The 19,386-nt window shown below is 38.1% G+C and overlaps 1 protein-coding gene across 5 annotated transcripts in view; it reads right to left on the minus strand.

Annotated features, from left to right (window-relative positions):
• Positions 1-19,386, minus strand: part of LOC149218943 (Histone superfamily protein) — a 121,030-nt gene that overhangs the window by 31,856 nt on the left and 69,788 nt on the right. The gene's annotated exons all lie outside the window — the stretch shown is intronic.

The raw sequence follows: 19,386 nt of genomic DNA on the forward strand, positions 1-19,386 counted from the left end.
TACTAGTGCAGTCATAGTGCAGCATCATTAGGAGAACTCCAAAATAGTCTTCCAACCATCAAACGATCTCCAACCATGTTATTAAGACCTCATGAAGTGCCATCATCAAGTGTGGTCATTCATCAAGTGTATGACATCATCAAATGTAGTCCTCCATATGTCATCAAGGGCTTCTAAATACTTGGCACTTGGCACTTCTTAAGACTTCTTTATTAGTGACTTGACATTTTAATTGAGGACATTCTTATCAAACAAGAATTATCATCTGGAACCACGCATCTATTATCTTCAACCTTATCATCTCATTCTAGGGTTTCATGATATTCATTAGGCATCTCAAGAATATTTTCCATCTCAGCCAATGCCATATTGACATCAATGACAACATTGATTAACAATCTCCCCCTTTGTCATTGATGGCAATATTCTTGCCCTTCCAACATTCTCTCCCCCTTTGACATCAATGGCAAACGAGGTGCCCAAGTACTCCCCCTGTCAAGCTGCTTCTTTTCTTCATCAATAGTAGTTCTTCATAGGTATGTTACTCCCCCTGTCATGGTGCTCTTCCTTCTGGCAATGTGGTCCATGATAGATGTGTTTACATTTCTTCATGTGATGAACCAACTCCCCCTGCCTGCATAAATTCCTCTAGCTTCTTTAGACAAGAAACATTTCTAGCTTGTGATCAAGTGGAAGAAACCTTCAACAATAGTCCATCGGATGAGTAAGGAATCATGTTCTTCAATGGAGTTGCTCCCAAGAGATGATCTATCAAAATATGATTGTCCATGTGTGACTCATCAAGAATTTCATAGGGCCCATTTACGGATAGCTTCTGCAAGAATGATCACAAGCTCCCCCTAACTATATGCATGGTCTCCCTTTTGGCAAAGTCTCATCATCAAACACTTGGGATATCACATCTTGATGTCTTCATCAAATCGACATGTGTTGTTGGCTAGAGTGTCCAAGAGACTTTCGGATCCAATTGGCTTGGTTGTCATGATTCTAGCTTGTGTAGGGACCCAAGTCAAGTTACGATCACGTGCCATATGTCCAATTTTATGGCAATTGAAGCACTCCATCTTGTTCATCAATGAGGAATCATGACTTCTTGCAAAAATGCTTCTAGGAGATTGACGAGGACCATTATATTTATCTTTGTGATATGCCCTACAATCTTTTGCCATGTGCCCAAAGTTGTACAAGAATAGCAATAACCAAGAAATATACTTTGGTACCTAGGAGCATTGTTTTGAAAAACCGCCGGCTTGAAACCAACTCGGCCGAGTTGGTCCGAGTCATGCCCCCACCGGGTCGACTTGGCCTTCGAACCAGTTCGGTCGGCCGTGTTATTACCGAGCCGTCCGAGTTGTCTAATGACTCGGTCGGCTCGGCCGAGTCCGAGCCTACTCGGCCGTCTCGGTGATAGCGGCCCAAAAACATTAGAGGCTCGGCCAGCTCGGTGACAGCGGCCCGGAAACATTAGAAATTGTGATAAGCCATCTTTTCTTTCATTTTCTTAATTTAAAGGTTTGTAATTTTAGCAGTTCTATTTTCAGACTATTGTTTGATTAGTGATTAGTCATCAGTGAGTTTTTGCATATAATAATGTGTTTAGTACTTAAATTAAAGCGAATATTCTCTCTCCTATTGCACTTCACCCATGCACAGTGTGCCTTATCTAGAGAGAAAAGGTCAAATCTACTCTAGTTTGGTCCATGCACATCACAAAAACTTGAGTGGAAAAGTATCTCATGCGAAGCAACCATAATTTAGCTACTTTATCAATTTTGGGAACTCTAGTGTGACTTTTGGCGTCTTCTTTATCTCTCAATTGCCTTATTCCATCACTTGGATCCTTGAGATGAACACTTGGTTTATTAGAGGGCAAGTTATCTGGAGAGAACTCGAGCAAATGGAACACCTGCCTTCCTAGGATGTCACTCTATTGCATTGTATCATTGTAAATATTAATCCATGGTTAATGAGATGAATATTCTTTTTCCACCATGGATCCTTGAGATGAACACTTGGTTTATTAGAGGGCAAGTTATCTGGAGAGAACTCGAGCAAATGGAACACCTGCCTTCCTAGGATGTCACCCTATTGCATTGTATCATTGTAAATAATAATCCATGGTTAATGAGATGAATATTCTTTTTCCACAACAAATTTTAAGCTTCCTTGGTCATGTGTTTTTGTTTTGATCTCTATATCATCATCATGTATGTATTGGACAGTGCACTGGGTGCCATTTTGATATAATGGATATATTCATGAGCCTACTTTGATCATATGCTGTCTTCTATCTATATTCTAATGCTGTGTTTGGAAACATGAATGAAAATCTTTAAAATTATGTTTTTTTATAAAAAAAAATATTTAATGTATTTTTTCAACGACCGAGTCATTGAAATCGAGCCGGCCGAGTCGATACCAAGTTGGAGTCTGATTCAGAGTCGACCCTCGGCCGAGTCGGAGTCGAAGCCGGAGTTTTAAAACATTGCCTGGGAGATGAGGATTTTCTTGATGTACTTCTGAAGTCTTTTTGCCTTGGGATTCTTTGATGATATTCATTGCCTTTTGTATTCTCGACACCATCTTCAAGTCTTCTTGGAGTAGGATTTCTTCTAATGTTGTCTTGATTCTTCTCCTTACCTTTGTTGGAACTGGGCGCATCAACATTTCTTCCAGGCTTCCTCACATCCTTGATGTTTGAAGAATTATCATTCTTGCTTGACGATTCACCTGCATAGCCAAGACCTGATTTATCAAGGGGAGACCTTTGATGACTTAGGATGTCATCTAGGGTTTGAGAACTTTTCAAGTTCTTATTCAGCAAGTCAACTTCCTTTTTAAGAAAGACAATTTCTTCCTTCATTTTCTTGTATTCTTCATCCTTCTTTGATAAACTGATCTCCATTTCTTCCTTCATCTTGGTTGCTTCATATGATTGTGCCTTAAGAGAAGTGATTTCTGATCTTAACTTGATGATGTTATCATCCTTTTCTTCTAGTTGGCACATCATGGTGTTTCTCTCCTTTTCTGCTTCATCAACTTGTCCTTCTATGAATGCCAAAGCTTCCATTACCTTCTCAGCTCCTTGTGCTTGTTTCCTTGCTTCTTCTAGTTGAGATCTAAGGGAGGAGACCTCTTCCTTGTATTGACCAATCTCTGCTTCAAGTTTGTTCAAACTCTTGAGTCTTTGTTCAAGGTGGCTTGACAAAGTTTCTTCCCTCTTCTTTGCCTTATCCAATTGATTTGTCATGGATATGACTTCTTCATGATGCTTTCTTTTGTTTTGATGAAATTCCTCCTTAATTTTGGTGAGCTCCTCATCTCTTTCTTATACTTGAAGCTTAAAAAGGTCAACTTCCTTCCTTGTCTTGTCTTGGTCACCATCTTGTGCTTTCTTCTTAAGTTTCTCATTTTCCTTTTTCAAATTGTTAATCTCTTCTATGGCAATTATAAGTTTGGTCAAGGGATCTTCTTCAAAGTCTTCTTTATTTTCTTCATCTTCTAGGTCCTCTTTGGCCTTGATGTCATCACTCTTATTTTCAGCTTCCTTGATGGGTTCTGGATTTCCTTCTTGCTTTCCATCATCTTCTTGACTAGAGATCATGGTTAATGCTCCTTTTGAGTGAATGTCATGAAGTTTGTCCCATATATCTTTTGCTGACGAACATTTTTCCAAATTGGCATTTATAGGATTTGGTAGCCCATTCAAAATTGTCTTCATTTCTCTTGTATTGTACTCCTTGGATTCACCGTCCATCGTGTTATCAGTAATCACTGATTCCCATACTCCAATGCCTTGAGCCATTAAAAAATTTCTCATTCTTACCTTCCATAAATCGAAGTTTCCATTGAACAATGGAACCTTCCCAATTTGATTGTCTTCAGTGTTCACAATTGAGGAAGAGACATCTTTAGGAGGACTGGAGGCTTTCTTCCTTGGCTTTGCCATTTGTGTTCTAAGGATCAACCTTCAAGCTATTAGGATTTGAGTGAAGGTACTCGCTCTGATACCAATTGTTGGAAATACTGAGAAGGGGGGTGAATCAGTATTTCTTTTCAATTGTTACTTTTACCAATTAGATCACTTATATTTAGAATGCAAAATGAACAATAATAGAATAAATACTTTTATTAATTTCTTCTTTAAAATGGATCAAGTACAACATATGTGTAGGACTCCAACCCTAGATGAAGACACAAATCTTCTATCTCCCAGGCTCCAACCTGTATTATGCCAAGCACCAAGTTGGACTTTCCAAGGCTCCAACCTTGTCAATTTTAGGCACCAACCTCTAGGGCTCCAACCCTATCTCTGGTACAAGCTCCGACCTGGTTTCTTGAGGACTCCTATCCTCTAGGGCTCCAACCCTATCTTCCAAGGCACCAACCTTGTCTCTATGAGGCTCCAACCTCTAGGGCTCCAACCTGGTCTTCTTTAAGACTCCTATCCTCTAGGGCTCCAACCCACGGCTTCAATTCGTCAAGATAAGTTTAATAGTTCTTCAAGGCTCCCAATATCTTCTGCAACCAGCCCTGAAAATAATCTTCACCTTCAACAATGCCCTTGATCTCCAAAGCACTTAGCTCATCAATGACAACTTTGTCTTCTCAAAAGGTGTCTCCACAACTCTTCATGTTACCCAAACAAAACTTCTTCAAGGTCACCTCATGATGGCTTCAATGCATCATGGTCTTCAATGATCTCCACAAATCTTCAATATGCTGCTTCACAAAGTTTTCCAACTTTGCCTTATTTTGTTCTCAAGAGAAGACTTCAAGAAGCTCTATTTGTCCAATCCCAATAAATCAACACTTCGACCACGACAACTACAGGAGCTTCGACCACGGTAGCTTCAACCACGGCAACTACAACAACTTAACTATAGTAGTTGTGACAACTTCAGCCATGACAACTACGACAACTTCAACTACAGCAACTGCGACAGCTTCGACCACAGCAACTATGGCAACTTCGACCATGATAGCTTCAACCATGGCAACTACGGTAGCTTCGACCACGACAGCTTCGACCACGGCAGCTTCTTTGCTCCTAGCTCGAACCTATGGGAGACTATTTAACCCAAGAATAATTCCACAAACTTGTCTTCCTTGCTTTTCTAGGCTGTGGTTGCTTCTCTACCTCTTGTCTTGTCTCCACCGAAAAATCTGAGATTAAATGGATGAATTTAGGTTTATATTTATAGTGATTTCGTTTATAACTGAAGGGACACATCTATTTGAAGTGAGGCCGACTTGTATGACTGAGTGCAGGTCGGCTCACTACTAGGAATAATTTCCTTAACTTAAAAATTCAATATCTCAAAAACTAGTGAGAGTTTCGGGGCAAATAAAGGCTCGTTAGAAAGAGGAAAAAAATCCTCTTTAAGATGGCTGAGGATCCATTTTGAAAGGATGCCTCCAAGGTGTCCAAAATAATATTTCTTGTGACTGTCCTTAAATTTTATGCATGAAAAGTTTGAGACAACATGAGGAATGTTTGGGACAGCGTGGCTTCTTCATTGTTATTAATGTCATCATAGGATCATAGCGTCATTATGTAGGAGTGCAACATCCATGTAGCATGATGTATCAACAATGTCATCATATACTAGTGCTGTCATAGTGCAACGTCATTAGGAGAACTCCAAAATAGTCTTCCAACCATCAAATGATCTCCAACGATGTTATCAAGACCTCATCAAGTGCCATCATCAAGTGTGGCCATTCATCAAGTGTATGACATCATCAAATGTAGTCCTCCATATGTCATCAAGGGCTTCTAAATACTTGGCACTTGACACTTCTTAAGACTTCTTCATTAGTGACTTGACATATTAATTGATGACATTCTTATCAAACAAGAGTTATGACATCATCATCTAGATCCAGGCATCTATTATATTCAACCTTATCATCTCATTCTAGGATTTCATGATATTCATTACGCATCTCAAGAATATTTGCCATCTCGGCCAATGCCATATTGACATCAATGACAACATTGATTAACAATCTGATCCAAGAGGAATTTTAAATTTCCCATAAAAAAAATTGTTCTTTTCTTCCTTTCTTCAAGAATCTACAATGGATGTTTGACCAATATCAGCTAGCTTCTTTTAGAACTCCCTCTTTCCATCATGCTTATCATCTTTTCACAGAGCTATCAACAAGGATGAATACTTTTATTCTACTTATCTTGCTTCATCTCTTTATTATGTACCTCAATTTCCAGCACAACCAAACTATATATAAGAGCATGATGTCATTTCTATTAGTCTATGGTTTCTGCTTACAACAGAAACATTTGGTTTTAGAGTCTTAAGATCTGTTTTCATCCCAAGTTCCAACCTTAGGTAGAGTTAGTACATACCCTAGAACCCTACTCAAAACTCTATTAGGTTTATGAGATACGTAGGAAAGAAACATTCAACTAGAAAACCCTAGATGTCATATCCCAAGAACTAGGAGTTCATAACAATCAATTAGGGTTAGGGTTTTTGTCTCTAGGGGCTACTTCTATCTTGGGTTCAAAAACCCTAAAGTCTCAAGATTTACAAAATAGCTTCAAAAACCTCATAAATATAAGTATTCAAATAATCACAAAGACATAATAGACATAATATAGGAAATATACCTCAAATAGTCTTCTACTACCTTTTGTACTTCTCCATGTTACAAATCCAGTTTGGTAGAGAATTCTTGTGATCCTTATGATGCCATAAAATTACTGCATAAAGTGATCTAGATGCCTTGCTATATGATTGCTTCTAACAATGATGCCAAAAACTGATTTTACCGATGCACCCACATGTGCAATTCTAACTGCTAATTTTGAAAACTTGAGAGTTGAATTGCTCGCTCTGAATTTAGCCATAATCTTTTGACTTCATTTACCTATAATATTTTTCAAGGAAATCATAAAATAAAAGGTTATAATCAAGTGATAATAAAGCTAGATATATTGAAAAGTCAATAACAATGCAATGAAAGATAAGAAATAGAATACTTATCATTTTGTGAATAGCAGCACCCGCTCTTGATCTTGAATTGAACTAGACGTAATTGAGGTATTTCTTTATTTTAACAACTCAACCTAGGGACTTGCCAAAACTCTAGGTATTCTCTCTTATTAGATTATACTAGGTCCACAAACCCTAGAAATCAAAGACCTCAATGAACAGGAAGAACATAATCTAAGGTTACAACTAAAATCAACAATGATCCTTAAGGGGTTTCTCACAAAACCTAAAGTCAAAGGCCAAGATAGAATTATATACAAGGGATATGATACAATAGCAAACCCTAAGACTCCAAGTATTTTTCGGGACATTGGTTTCTATAGTGCACAAATTTGTGACATTGGAAACATTGAACTTTTGATAAGTCAGTCTTTTTGTGATGATTTCTCTTTGGACCTTTATCAGGTTTCATATTTCTTCCTTCCTTCTTGAAACGAGTTGAATAAGCATTGGAGATAGCATTTTCTTCCTCTTCTTGATTTCCTTTTATTAGAGCAAGTCAAGCTTCTTCTTGAGTATAGGAAGACCATAATTCTTCAAAAAATGGAGCCTCTTTCCAACTATTAATTCCAGTAGCAAAAGCATTCCAAGATTTCGGTGATCATAGTATGGCTAATATTACAAGTTCCTTATCATGAATAATTTGCCTCTTTCCAACTATTAATTCCAGTAGCAAAAGCATTCCAAGATTTCGGTGATCATAGTATGGCTAATATTACAAGTTCCTTATCATGAATAATTTCATCAAGTGCTTAGAGTTCATCTCTCAAACGGGAGATTCTCACAAAATATGAAGATATAGTATCATCCTTTGTCATCTTGATAGTTCGAAGTTCATTCTTTAAGCTTGCTACTTGGCCAATATTCTTGATTGTAAATAGTTTGGAAAGAGCTTCATACATTGTCTTTGAGGTGCCTTGAGTGGATATGTAGGGAATCAGATTGTCCTTGACTGAATCCACAATAACAGTCATGGCTATGATATCATTTTCTTTGAATTTTTCTTTTCCAGCATCAATTGTAGGTTCTTTAACTTTACCATGCACAATGTCCAAGACTTTGTTCCTAGCAAGGATAAGATGCATTCTTGTCTTCCAAGCTCTAAAATTTGAGGCTCCTTGAAGCTTATTTTCTGATTTCATTGCCACTAGTGCACTTGTTAATGTTATTCTTGTAGAGGCCTAGATCTCTTGTAAACTTTAATAGATTTCTTTGCCTTTTGATGATAGTCCTAAGGTGTTGGTCACTCCTTTAATGATGCTCCAAAGGTTCTTGAAACTTCTTTGCTTTAATGATAGACACAAAAGGCTTTTATAAGATCTTTTAGGAGAGAGATATCTATTTTAAGATAATGATAAATGATGTCTTCCAAAAACCTTCAAAAGATCTTTCAAGATGTATTCAAATTTCTTTTACCAAGTAGCCTTATTTCAAGATAAATGGTGATCTTTCTTTTCTAAGAGCCTCTCTTTATACCCTTCTTTCTATCCTTTCCAAGATGATTAGAGCAAATGATCTTCAAACTGCTTTTTCCTTCCTCACCTTAGCTCTGATACCATGTTAGAAAATCAAAAGGCATAAAATATTTTCTTACTTTGATAATAGCTTGTGATGTTTTAATTTATATTATCTCCTTTTATCTTCTCTTCATCAAACAAATATCTAACCATAAAGAACATGAAGATCGCGAGGACAATAGAACACAGTATGTAGGCTCTCAGTTAAGGCAAAACCCCTCTTCTAGGGGAAAGCCCAATTCTTCTTATAGAACCAAGACAACATGAGACATTCGAGACCTTTAGACCAAGACAGAGGTTCCTTCCAAGTACCAAGTCAACCTTTTAAGAAATGCTTCTTCGTATAAGCCTAAGTCAACAAAATCAATGATAGTTAAACTTCTCTTTTATTGGTCAACTCAAAGTCTCAGACCTCAATTGCAGGTCTGCAATTTGGTTTGCAACTTTCGGCCTGCAACAAATTAGAAACCCTCGTCCTTTTCGCATGTGTGAGCAAAAATAGTCACAAATTTTGGTCTTTCTTCCTTCGCTAGGGTTTATCTTTATCTTTTAGCCTCTTCACACTTCTTTTTCTTCTTCAATCTATTGCAAATCGAACTTGTGGATGGATGATCTCAAATGAGGGCGAAAATTACTTCTATATATACCTTTCCATGTGGTCGAATAGGCCTTTCTAGGCCAACTTCTTCAGGATACACTGACTTGGTCTTGGAGGACTCTCTTGACACTTTAGACACAAAAATAAATCTTTTTTCTTATTGCAAATTGCCCACTAGGGTCTTCTATACATGACAATGACTCTCTTGATTTATGAGAAATAATCCTTTGACTTGACAAGCCTTAGAAGCATGAAGAACATGCTTGACCTAATTAACTTGACCACGAATCCCATGCTTTTAAAATAATAATTATTTTTCTTCTTTTTCTTTGTACATCAAGTATACAAAATCAAGAATACATGAGACATTATGAAGACCAAACCTAGTTACATCTTTCAACAGCTAGAAGTTGTCCCTTCAATTCCACCAGTGAAAGTTCTTATTGACCGCTTCCAGTCATTCTAATCTTATTTTCCAAAACAATATTTTCTAGTAATTCTCCATGTGCATCTAATGATAAATCTTCTATGGAAGGAAATACTTGGTCATCTTCAGCCTCATTATCTTGGATGCTTCATAGTATTTCAAATTCTCTATATCTACCATTTAGTAAATGCACATATAAAATTGACTTTCTATTTTGAAAAAGTCACTTCAGAATTGTCAAAAATTAGATTTTAGATAAGGAAATCCATCCTTAAGCTGCCAATTTTCAACACTTCCTCTCAACTAGGTGTTGAGAAATCTCGGGCATTAGGATTAGGAGATTTCTCTATAATGATAACTGCTTGTGAATGCTTTTTGCTTCTTTAAATTAGGATCTTCTTTTTAGTTAGATTATTATAGTGTTCTTCTACTCAAACAGCTACCAAAGCATAAACAATAAAAAAACAAAAGATAGAGAATGTAAGCAATAAGCCAGGGCCAAAACCTCTCCAATTGAGAGGAAAACCCAAACGAATTCTTCTTCATATAGAGACTTCAACTGACGAATACCAAGACCAAGACCCTTGACCTATTCGCCTCTCCAAGACCAAGTCACAAGACCCTTCTTCTAAGTCAACAAAAGTCAATATGCCTTCTTGTGCTGCACTTTTCGGCTACCCTTTTCCACAAACCTGCAATTCGTACTTTTGCAATTTGGCACGTGGGAGGAGTTGGAACAAACTTCGAGGTGTTTCCCTTCTTCGCTATACTTGTAGAATTCTCTAGATGACCTCGACTAGTTATGGAGCTGGTTTGGAGACCCTTTTGGTGACTTCCTCTTGGACTGTTTTGATACTATTGCAGTGTTGAAAAGTGTAACTAGGTTCAGTCTTCATAATGACATATGTAATTGTGATTTTATGTAATTGATGAAAAGGAAGAAAAATAAAATTATTATTGTAATGCTTGTCTTATGGGTTTCATGAGCAAGGAATTTTATCTTAGTAATGTCTCCCATTGTGAGCCTTTAGGTTTTGTCATCTAGTCATAAAAGTCAAATTGAGTCGATGTGATGTATGAAAGCCCTCCAAGTTAAGCACAAGACCTCTCCTTCAAGTCAGCTCAAGATGAAAGTGAGATGATCTCCAAAAGGCATGTCGGCCTTGTCTCCAAGTCACGTTGGCTAATTTGCATGGGCAAACTACTATTCATTGGCAACTTGACTTTCATTCTAGGCATTGAATTCGGTCATGCATTTGAAATATATCAGAAGGTGCAAAAAAGAGAGATAGAAGCCTCTTATCCAACATAAGGAGGAGGAGAATCTGAGCTATTTTGGCACTATTTTGGTTACTTTTTCCTTGCACGTGTGGCATGTACTAAGGGTTCTGCAGTAGGGTTTCCTCAATCAGCAAAGAAGCCAAGAAAAGGATATCTATATCAACACACATCATAGCCGAAGTCATAAGATTGAGTCTCCTAGTCAAGCGAAGGAAGATATCTCCAAACAGCTCACACATGAGAATTGCAAGAGTATAGATAAGCCGACAGTTGTAAATCTGTGGATGAGACCGAAAATGCAGAAGTGCAGACAGTTTGACTTGTGTTGACCATAGGAGAAAGAAAGAGTAACGAGTTTGTTTCAAGAAGGATTTCATCAAGGAAGGTTTGTGACTTGGTCTTGGAGTGGCAAATAGGTCAAGGGTCTTGGTCTTGGTATTCGTCAATTGGAATTTCTATAAGAGGAAGAATTTGTTCAGGTTTTCCTCTCAAGCATGAGAGGTTTTGGCCCTAGCCGATAGCCTATAATATGTGTCTCTTGTCAATTTATGGTTTATGCATTGGTAGTTGTTTAATGAAGAATAATGTTATAATAACACAAGTAAAAGAAGATCATAATCAAGGTCCGATGGGGGTAGCTCAATTGACAATGGCCGTGAAAATGACGTCTCACCCAATTGAAAGTCTTGGGTTCAAATCTTGTGCAATCCCCCAGGAGAAAGCCCGGGCCTACAGGGACTTGGACAGATCATAGGCCCACCATAGGTTTACTAGTAGTTATGTGTCAAGTAGGCTGCTAAGTCCTCTGGGTTACAAAAAAAAAATCCCAATCAAGAAGTAAAAAGCATTCACAAACAATCAAGCGAAGGAAGATATCTCCAACCAGCTCACACGTGAGAATTGCAAGAGTATAGATAAGTCGAAAGTTGTAAATCTGTGGATGAGACCGAAAATGCAGAAATGCAAACAGTTTGACTTGTGTTGACCATAGGAGAAGGAAAGAACAAGAAGTTTGTTTCAAAAAGGATTTCATCAAGGAAGGTTTGTGACTTGGCTTGGAGTGGCAAATAGGTGAAGGGTCTTGGTCTTGGTATTCATCAATTGGAATTTCTATAAGAAGAAGAATTTGTTCAGGTTTTCCTCTCAAGCATGAGAGGTTTTGGCCCTAGCCGATAGCCTATAATATGTGTCTCTTGTCTCTTTACGGTTTATGCATTGGTAGTTGTTTAATGAAAAATAATGTTATAATAACACAAGTAAAAGAAGATCATAATCAAGGTCCGATGGGGGTAGCTCAACTGGCAATGATCGTGAAAATGAAGTCTCACCCAATCGGAAGTCTTGGATTCAAATCTTATGCAATCCTCCAGGAGAAAGCTGGGGCCTATAGGGACTTGGACAAATCGTAGGCCCACCATAGGTTTACTAGTAGTTACGTGTCAAGTAGGCTGCTAAGTCCTCTGGGTTACAAAAAAAAAAATCCCAATCAAGAAGTAAAAAGCATTCACAAACAGTTATCTAACAAAGAGAAATCGTCTAATCTTGATGCCCTAGATTTCTCAACATGGTATCAAACCTAAGGTGACAAAGTCAACGAAGGGCATCTTATCAAGGGACACTCAAGCATCAAATCTCAAGGAAGGCATCAAAGCGAAAATCATCTTGAAGTCAAGATATACAAAGGAAGCATCATAACCCTAGATCAAATAAGTTTACAAAGAAGTATTGGGATCATCATCAAGAAAAGAAGGCCAAAACCCTACATCTACTCAAGTTGAAGAGATCTATGAATCAAGGTAAGCTTGAAGTTTATTCATCCAAGAAAAGCACTTCAAGATTGAGATCATATCATCATCAAAGAAGCATCCCTGGGTTCCGCTCTCAATCACTTTGAAGTTGAAGTGTCTTATCCAAAGGAAGCTAGATCAAAAAGGCATTGTCACCAAGATTCTAACGAAGCAAGGTCCTTATCATTGAAGACATCACCAAGAAGTCATCATTGATCTTCATCAACAAAGTCTCCACCATCAAAGGATCCAAGGGATCTCCCTCTCTGTCGGATCGAGGATCATTATTAAAGAAAACTACCTTCATCAAGGAGAAGTTTTCTATTCTTTATATCATCATCAACATCAAAGAAAGCAACAAGAAGAAGGAGCATCCTATCAAGTAAGTAAATTTATGTCCACATCTGAATCTGTCAAAATGTCTTTTTGGAAGGAAAGCAACAAATTGGTTGGGGCTTCAAACTATCTTGCATGGAAGAAAAGGACAAATCTAAATCTCATTGAAAATGTGGTTATGGAACATGTCAAAGAATCTATCACAAAACCAGAAAAGGAAGATGCTCAAGCTCTTGCAAAGTATATGAAAGGGGAAGTTAGGGCTCAAAGGATTCTCATAGAGTCCATCAAGGATCCCCTCATCCCATATGTATCTAAACTCGAAACTTCAAAAGAAATCTATGACAACTAGTAGAGTTGTATTCCATAAGCATTGTTGGAGAAGTCACCCCATTAAGGCAAGAACTCTACAAGTTGAAGATGTCAAGGGAAGATGGAATAGCCTCATACTTTATGAGGATATCTGAAATCAAGGATCAACTTCAAGATCTAGGAGAAGTCATGTCTGATAGAGAAATGACTATAGTTGTACTAAATGCACTACCGGAGGAGTGGGGTAACTTTACTTCAAGTATTTATGGAAAGAAAGAAGCTACTCCATTCCAGGATCTATGGTCACTATGCAAGATTGAAGAATCTAGACTAAAGGCCAAATCTAATGTGGGAGCAAGTGAGCATCAAGCTTATGCTACAATGACAAGAAGAAAGGGAAAATTTGGGAAGTCTGGTTCTCGGAAAAAGAAAAGGGACATGGCCAAGATTCAATGCTATGGGTGTCCAGAATATGGGCACTACAAAACAGATTGTCTTAAGATCAAGAAAGACAATAAAAAAAGAGGAAGAGAAGAAGCCCATATCACCGAAGAAGTGGAGGAAGTTGAAAAGAAGAAGTCCAAGAATGAGGAGGTAAGATATCTCTACTATGACTAAGATAGTCTTCCTCATCTGAGTTTTTTCAAGTTCCGAAGTCTTCTGTTGTAAGATATGGCTATCATGATTCACTAAGAAAAATGATGGAATGCATCATGGCATCATTGAAGCATTTCAAGCAAGAGCTCGTAACATCATTATAGAGGAGTGTGAAAGATAATTGAAATTGGAACCTATGGCAGTCAACTGTGGAAGATATAGCTCTTGGGAACCTCATTACATAAGTGGCACTTATGGAAAGGAAAAAGGTCATCCAGGTCAAAGTTCATCATACATCAGTCAAAAGGAAACATCTGCTAGATGGGGATACTCTAGATCCTCAAGATTCTCTGATTGAATCTTCATCGAAAGGTTCACCGATCAAGAGAGGAAGCAAGTGTTTCATCAAAGAAATCCTATTCATGGGATGATGGTATGATGACATAAAAGATAAAGCAGATCAAGTGATTGAAGTTCTTTCAATCAAGGACGCTGCTGAAGAAAATCTAGATGACATAAAGAAAAATGAGGTACGTATGCTTACATTCGATATTGTAGAGTCATGTCATATGGTTGCAGGTAACATGGATCAATGCTCTATCTTGAAAGCATAATCAAAAGGAAGGATCTCCTCCTTGAAAAGACTGCAGAAATGCATGACACACACATTCACTAGATGAAATCAACATATATGTCCTCATATGTAATATGAGGTGGTTGACATTAATTGGAGGAACTCTGATTGGAAGGTCCTAAGAATGGAATGTGTAAAAGAAAGGAAGGAAGAGATCGAGGAATATGCAACCATGATAGAGGCAATCAACGTCTGAGAAACTAAGAGATTCGACTAGGATATCTCCAAGAACGATATGTAGACTCTTATGAAGTCTGAAAAAGCAAGAGACCCTTGACAATATATATATATATATATATATATCTTTGGGAGATGTGTCGATATATATACAGGATGTTGATGCAAACTAGAAGATGTCATGATGAAAGACCAGCACAAAGGTAATTTTGATTTAATGTTCAGTTCTTTATTTTGTATCAATATCTGGATGGGCTTATGCAGCACTGCCGAGGGAAGAGCTATGGATGTCTTCCACCATTGTTGACCATGTAGCAGGAAGGAAGTTCCTTCAGGAAACATAGCATGAAAGAAGGCAACATGACATGAAGAAAGGCCAAATATGGACTGATGGATCACTTTCCGATGATGACATGACCAGCGCATGGATGAAAGTGATGGATGGTTTGTGCCCTACGAAGAAGTCCCAAAACATGAAGACTCCTGAATAATGAAAAGAAATTCATGACATCGTGAAGAGTTCTTCAAGCAATTGGTTGTCCCATCATCTCCACCTGAGGAGTTGTTGTAGGTCCCTAATTAAGAGGGAGCCTAGAAACAAGTTTCTTACTTGGAAGAAACTTGGAAGCAAAATTCCTAAGCCAAGAGGGAGCTTAGGTACATTCCTTCTGTAGGAATGAGTACATTCCTTTATTGGAATAGATATGTCCTCCCTAATTAAGAGGGAGAGATAGACACATCATTCTTGTCTTCACTTGGGAAGACAGAATGGAGGATTGGGTAAACATCTGGCATCTGATGCTCTTTGAGGATGAGTTAGGGCATCCAAGATAAGAGTATTCGTAGAGGACCGATAATCTTTGAGGACTGGGAATCCAAGATAACAATAATCCTAGGGGAACACACCCTGAGAACCTGGGTGGAGTCTGTTCTGAGAGAGACAATGATGAGGGCATCTATACATCATTGGTCTCGCCAACATTGTGCTCAAATCTCGTGGAGAGATAGAGTTGTTAGTCAAGGCCTTGCTATGTGACAATGTTGGTTGATATGATGCTACACAGATGGGTTACCAATCCGACTCTTCTTATGAGAAATTCTTCAGATTGAGAAAGACCAACTACAATTATGAATACCTCCCTAGTTAAGAGGGAGTGTTGATTAGTGTAACTAGGTTCAGTCTTCATGATGACATATCTAAATGTGATTTTATGTAATTGATGAAAAGGAAGAAAAATAAAATTTTTATTGTAATGCTTGTCTCATGGGTTTCATGAGGAAGGAATTTTATTTTAGTAATGGCTCCCATTGTGAGCCTTTAGGTTTTTTTTGTTGAAGAAAGTGTAACTAGGTTCGTATTTACAAATGTAATTTTGATCTTTGTACTTAAAAAGAAAAAGAAATATTATTTTTGTAAATTATAAGAATGAGTTTCTTGCTCATTCCATAGGTCTAGGAAAGTCAAAGACATGTGTAAAGAGCTCTTCTTGAGCATATATGTAATGAATATAAGTCTACCTAGTGACTAGATTAGCCCTCCAAGACAAGCACAATCCTCTTGAAAAGAGCAGCAAACAAAACGATGTCAAATATAGTCAAGTCGGCCAGCAAAACGACATAAAGATCAGTCATGTCGGCTCAAATGAAGTGACACAACACTTCATTGTCATGTCGGCTTATTTATAGAGATGTGACAACTATAAATAGCCCGTTGAGGTCACCACAGAAGCTCATATTTTCAGACAAGTCTCTGCAACTGTGGATGGGTACATGAGGTGCAAGAAGACAGTTTCAGATAACATTTTTTGGAGGTCTGTTCACAAGTCTGCAACTTTGGATGAGGACAGAATCTCGGTCTAGTTACAGGGTCACAGTGATACAGTCTCGGCATAGCTGTAGCAGACCTCGGTGCAAGGAGAATTTGATTACAGTCTCAGTGAAAGTGCAGGAGAAGACACAGTCATAGTCTCATGTTAGAAGAAGGATCTCAGGGATACTTTGTCTCGGCATAAACACAGTCACAGAGATCACTGTCTCACAATCTTGATGTGTTCATGATGAAGAGGATCTCTGTGATCATCCAGTCTCGGCATACCTACTAAACACAGTCATGATCCCAATTGTAATCATGGTCTCGGTGGTGGTCTAAAGAAGATCTCGGTGGTAATGCAGCAAGGGTGCAATAATGATGCAACAGTAATGATGGTGCAGTAGAGATGATCTTAGTAAGAATGCAGTGAAGATGGAACAATGATGAAGCAGCAGCAATGAACTAAGTACAGATGGAGATATGGTGCAGCAGTCATACTCCCATGAATATCTCAATGAAGGAAGCATGAATGATGATCTTCGTGAAGCAGTAATGATGATGATGATCTCAGCAGCAAGAAGAGGATTGGTGTCTTGGTCTTGGAGTGGCCTAGTAGGTCAAGGGTCATGGTCTTGGTATTCGTCAATTGGAATCTCTATAAGAAGAATTTTGTGCGGGTTTTCCTCTCCAAGAGGGAGAAGTTTTGGCCTTGGCAGAAAGCCAAACATCTTGTGTTCTTGTCTCTTTGTTTTGGTAGCTATTTGATGAACTAACAAAGACACACTCTAGTAATAACAAATGAAGACTATGTTAAGAAGAAAAGTTAAAACACTTCACAAATAGTTATCAAGTCAAGAAGAATCACATTAATACTACATTGGCCCCAGATTCTTCAACATTGTCATCTAGTCATAAAAGTCAAATTGAGTCAATGTGTAGGAAGGACCCTTCTTGGGCATGTTACATTTTGTATGAGTCATTAAATAAATATGAAAGCCCTCCAAGTTAAGCACAAGACCTCTCCTTCAAGTCAGCTCAAGATGAAAGTAAGATGATCTCCAAAAGGCATGTCGGCCTTGTCTCCAAGTCATGTCGGCTAATTTGCATGGGAAAACTACTATTTATAGGCAGCTCGACTTTCATTCTAGGCACTGAATTCGGTCATACATCTGAAATACATCAGAAGGTGTGAAAAGGAGAGATAGAAGCCTCTTATCTAGTGCAAGGAGGAGGAGAATCCAAGCTATTTTGGCACTGTTTTGGTTACTTTTTCCTCGCACGTGTCGCATGTATAAAGGGTTCTACAGTAGGGTTTCCTCAGTCAGCGAAGAAGCCAAGAAAAGGATCTCTATATCAGCATACATCATAGCCAAGGTCATCATATTGAGTCTCCTAGTCAAGCGAAGAAGGAAGATATCTCCAAACAGTTCGCACGTGAGAATTACAAGGGTAGAGATAAGCCGAGAGTTGCAGATCTGTGGATGAAACCAAAATTACAGAAGTGCAGACAATTTGAGTTGTGTTGATCATAGGAGAAGGAAAGAGCAACAAGTTTGTTTCAAGAAGGATTTCATCAAGGAAGGTTTGTGACTTGGTCTTGGAGTGCCAAATAAGTCAAGGGTCTTGGTCTTGCTATTCGTCAATTGGAATCGCTATAAGAAGAAGAATTTGTTTGGGTTTTCCTCTCAAGCAGGAGAGGTTTTGGCCCTAGATGATAGCCTATATTCTATGTCTCTTGTCTCTTTATGGTTTATGCATTGGCCGCTGTTTGATGAAGAATAACATTATAATAATATAAGTAAAAGAAGATCCTAATCAAGAAGTAAAAAACATTCACAAACAGTTATCTAATGAAGAGAAATCATCTAATCTCGATGCCCTAGATTTCTCAGCATGCAGAAACCCTAGTTTTTTGCCACACTTGTGAAGAAACTAGCCCAAACACAATGTTAAACAGCTTCGATAAAATTCTTCTTCCTTCACAAGTCGACTCCAAGTAGAAATGATAGATCAGCTCCAAAATGTGCCTGCACTTGTATAAATGTGTGACAGAATTCATCATTTTACCAACCCGATCACATGTTCTCTAAGGTAGAAGTGAAGGATTACGAGGCAAAGTTGAAGATTTTGGCATGGTTTAAGTAGTATTTTGACAAAGTTTTTAGGATTTCCCTGTAGCAAAGATTTTGTGATCTTTTCAAGGGTTTTGGTGCAAACCCTATCGAATTTTTTGAGTCACCATAGTGAAGGTTTTGAGGAATTTTAGCGAGGATTCCTATACTAACCCTAGCGAAGGTTCTGGTACTCTATCCAACAAAGGCTTTGGCTAAATTTTCTGAGTGATTTTGGCACAATTCTAGGTGAAGTTACTAGTCTTTAGCTTGGCGAAGTTAGGGTTCCTTGGAAGGATGATGTTGTTGCATTAATGTCTCAAATAACGCATCCAGCGAAGATGTTAGAAGGAAGATGAGAATAATCTAGTAAGGGAAAAGCATATCCCTATGAAGGAAGAAGGCAACAGATGAAAACTAGTGATCAAGGCAAGGTATTTAATCTTGCAAATTGTACTGAAGTCTATTTTATGTACAGTACAAGGGGTCGTTCTAGAAGGACATGTTGTAAGGGCTATTTTGAAGGTTTCAATTTGAGAGGATCTACATTTACATTATTAGGGCAGTAGGGTGGAACTAGCTAGGAGACTGTAATCTCCTTTAGGGTTGGCGCCTGAGAAGTATGAGATCGTGCTCACTAGGGAATTGGTGCCTCCTTTCGGTTGGTGTTGATAAACTAGGGAGTTGTTGCTTCCTTTCAGTTGGTGTTGATAAATTTAAATGTACTCTTTAATATATTAAGAAAAGCATTCAATGTTT

This window comes from Pinus tabuliformis, chromosome Q (assembly GCF_031772625.1).
Source record: "Pinus tabuliformis cultivar Carrire ecotype Pingquan chromosome Q, CPIR1, whole genome shotgun sequence".
Lineage (NCBI taxonomy): Eukaryota > Viridiplantae > Streptophyta > Pinopsida > Pinales > Pinaceae > Pinus > Pinus tabuliformis.